The 3,235-nt window shown below is 34.7% G+C and overlaps 1 protein-coding gene across 2 annotated transcripts in view; it reads right to left on the bottom strand.

The window, feature by feature from the left end:
• The window catches only part of esamb (endothelial cell adhesion molecule b), a 49,852-nt gene that overhangs the window by 11,628 nt on the left and 34,989 nt on the right, over positions 1-3,235 (bottom strand). The window lies entirely within an intron of this gene.

Genomic DNA, 3,235 nt, shown 5'->3' with positions numbered 1-3,235 from the left:
ATTGAAGAATAAACATTTCATTACACCAAATAATGTTCTTTTTAGCAGCATCATATGACCCCTTTAAATATAACATAACTTGGTCAGATCCCGATGAACTAGAATGACAGCTTTTAGTGATTATAAGGAGTACTCTTTGCGCCATAGCAATGAACGGCACAAAAATGTATGGTTAGGCCTATATATCTAATATTAAGTTTAGATCACCCTCACTAATTTCAGAAGCAATCTCAGTGATTTAATTCTGGAGCCATGTCTGTAATTATTTAACGTAACATGCTGAATGTGGCTCAATTTTCCCTCATATGACAAGTCTGTCTGTGATCATGGGCGTCAATACAGAGTTCTGGCATGAAACTCTAGATGGTTGATGGTTGAACATTAACATTGTCATGTACATTACCATGCCAATCCTTCCGAGAGTTGTCATGACAGAACAGTTGTTAAGACTTAAAACAGTATTAAAACAAGTACTAATACTACAGCGATAAATATTATTTATAGCAGTCAGAACATCCTTTTTCGGCTACCGAAAGATACCGTATGGACTCTAATTCTACCACAACTTCACTTTAATCTCTCTATCATTCTTTCATTTCAAATGAATTAAAAATAGCATTGATGTAAAACAAGACTTCATGACGTTATGAGAGACTATTCTGAGAGGCAATATCTAGTGAATTCCCAAATCTGAACCTTAACAAAACAATCTGCACACAAAATCTGAACTGTAACAAGAAAGGTTTTCAGACAAACTTTTTCTTTATTACCAAAAATGATTAAGAACACAGAGTTTGTTGTCCCTGTTTGTAGGGCAGCACAATTTGCCCAAAAAGGTTGTTTTTATATATCATTATGACTACTAATAATTCTGATCATTGTTATTACTGAATAAAAACATTAAACAAAATAATAATTATTGTTAATGATTATCAATATATTTTACAGGAAACTGCAGCATGACCTGTTAACATGCAAGGGGCCTATAATTATAAATGTTTAGCAAGGTCTAAGCATTTATTATAAAATAAATTATGATTAAAAATCTTTGACAGTAATTTCTTAATTTTGTCAGGAAATCTTATGCATCCACTAAGAGAGAAAAAAACCCCTAGTCTACACTGGAGAAAAACTTAGAGGCAGAAGTATTATTTTTCTTATTTTTATGCAAAATAAGGTGTTGTGAGCGGGTGCACAAATGTAATGCAATGTCTGTTTCATTCATACTGGTAGCCGGATAGTGCCTGTGTGCAGTACAACTCATAGAACTCATAGAAGTCATATGACGTTCCAGGAAATCCCTAATATGGACAAAGCCATATGCTATTGCTGTAGCTGAATAAAACACAGATAGAGACGTTTTAACTGAGCAATCATTAAGACAATAAACATACGATTGCGACTAAATAGTTTATCTCTGTTCTTCAAGCCATGTCGGGTATTTATGAATGAACTATATTTATAATGCAACGCTAATCAACATAGCCTTTATCACTCTATAGAATATAAAATAATGATTTTGCCTCATTCTGTTATTTGAAACCATGTCAGATCACAAAAGGACGTTATTTCAAACACTTGACTGATGTTATGAAATGAATTTGGAGTAAAAACATGTCATTAAAATGTTCTCTTTATTGGACAACAGGTTTGTAAATAGGATCATACACATGCAAAACCCATGCACAAATGCTATTGTGGTAAATGTATTAATCGCACAGACAAAATATGTGCTGCACTGTACAGCCCTGGTGCGTCATCTGTAGATACGCAGTCTAAATGTGTGGTCGGCTTGAAGTGGGGCTGCGCAGTGCGCACAGATCGATTCGAAAGCATGCGGGACTGTCGGCTCTCAATAGCACTCGCGGTACTTTGATGTCATGCACCGATCGGTCTGCGTAGCGACACTTCAAGTCGAACACACCTAGAAATTCAACTGACAACCTCGTGACCACGGGGCCCTCCCCTTAAGGCAGGGCCCTAGGTGACCGCCTGTTGGATGGGCCGGCACTGGTTGTAAGATGTTCCTGGCGCTCAGTCAAGGTCAAAACTGTCGTGTTTAGAGGCTGATGGGAATGTGTTTCTCTGGCTGCTCTGAGGGTAACAGAGCTATTTCCACCTCACCTCAGGCCAAAGAGAGGGAGACATGCTAAATCAGTGATAAATGATGCCTGTGCTCTTCTTCTCTATACAGCGTCTAACCAATCTCATCGAGATAATAAACATATCACGCACAGAGAAAAAACAGCCCCTCAAAATGATACAACAATAATAACAAAGATAAAACCTATTTAACACAGTCATATACCACCGTTCAAAAGTTTGGAATCTGTATGATTTTTGAAGAAAATAAAATCTTTTATTTGATAAAAAAAGAATAAAATCTGTAATATTGGGAAATATTATTACTATTTAAAATGACTATTTTTGTATATATTTTAAAACATAATTTATTCCTGTGATGGCAAAGCTGAATTTTCAGCATCATTACTCCAGTCTTCAGTGTCACATGATCCTTCAGAAATCATTCTAATATGCTCAAGAAAATGTGCTGATCTGCTGTTGAAAACAGTTGTGCTGCATTATAGTTGCGTGGAAACTGTCATACATTTTTCTTGCGGTATAAAACCATTTATTAAAAAACAATCATACTGGTAGTGTATTTATTTTTTTCTGCTTTAGTCAAATTTATCAATAGAGCTGTTCAGTTTTAAGTCTTAAAACATACAGCATTTTTGGGACAATTGGGTCCCCTTAGAATTTTGAATGGGTTTTTAAAATAGCATTTTTTGATTTACAGTATGACCAAAATAAGCACTGTGGTTGACATTACTTGAAGAGACTACAACATAAATTACAGTAAAACAACATGAATTTTAAAACTGTTGTATGGTTTAAAGTCATTAACAAGTAGCAACAGTCAAGTCAGTTGGCCAATTTTTGCAGCATATAAATTGCCAAATTCACAAAGGAAATTCCTGGGGGAACGAATCGTAAATTAGTCTTCCAGGTTGGTCTACACATAGACATTATAACTGAAGAACTCTATAATCATATTCTAATTCCTTTTATATCTAGTTATTTTGTGCTACATGTGAAAGCAATTAAAAAAGAAAGAAATTGTTAAATTATTTCAATGCAGCATAGCAAATAATTGTTGATGACAGGATGATCTTGAGTTAAAATTGTTTATCAGTGTTAATTCTGTAGACAGGTTTGTTAAAAAAAAAACATT

The sequence above is a fragment of the Sinocyclocheilus anshuiensis genome, unplaced genomic scaffold (assembly GCF_001515605.1).
Source record: "Sinocyclocheilus anshuiensis isolate Anshui unplaced genomic scaffold, SAMN03320099.WGS_v1.1 scaffold891, whole genome shotgun sequence".
Lineage (NCBI taxonomy): Eukaryota > Metazoa > Chordata > Actinopteri > Cypriniformes > Cyprinidae > Sinocyclocheilus > Sinocyclocheilus anshuiensis.
This window is presented reverse-complemented; position numbering and strand designations above follow the sequence as displayed.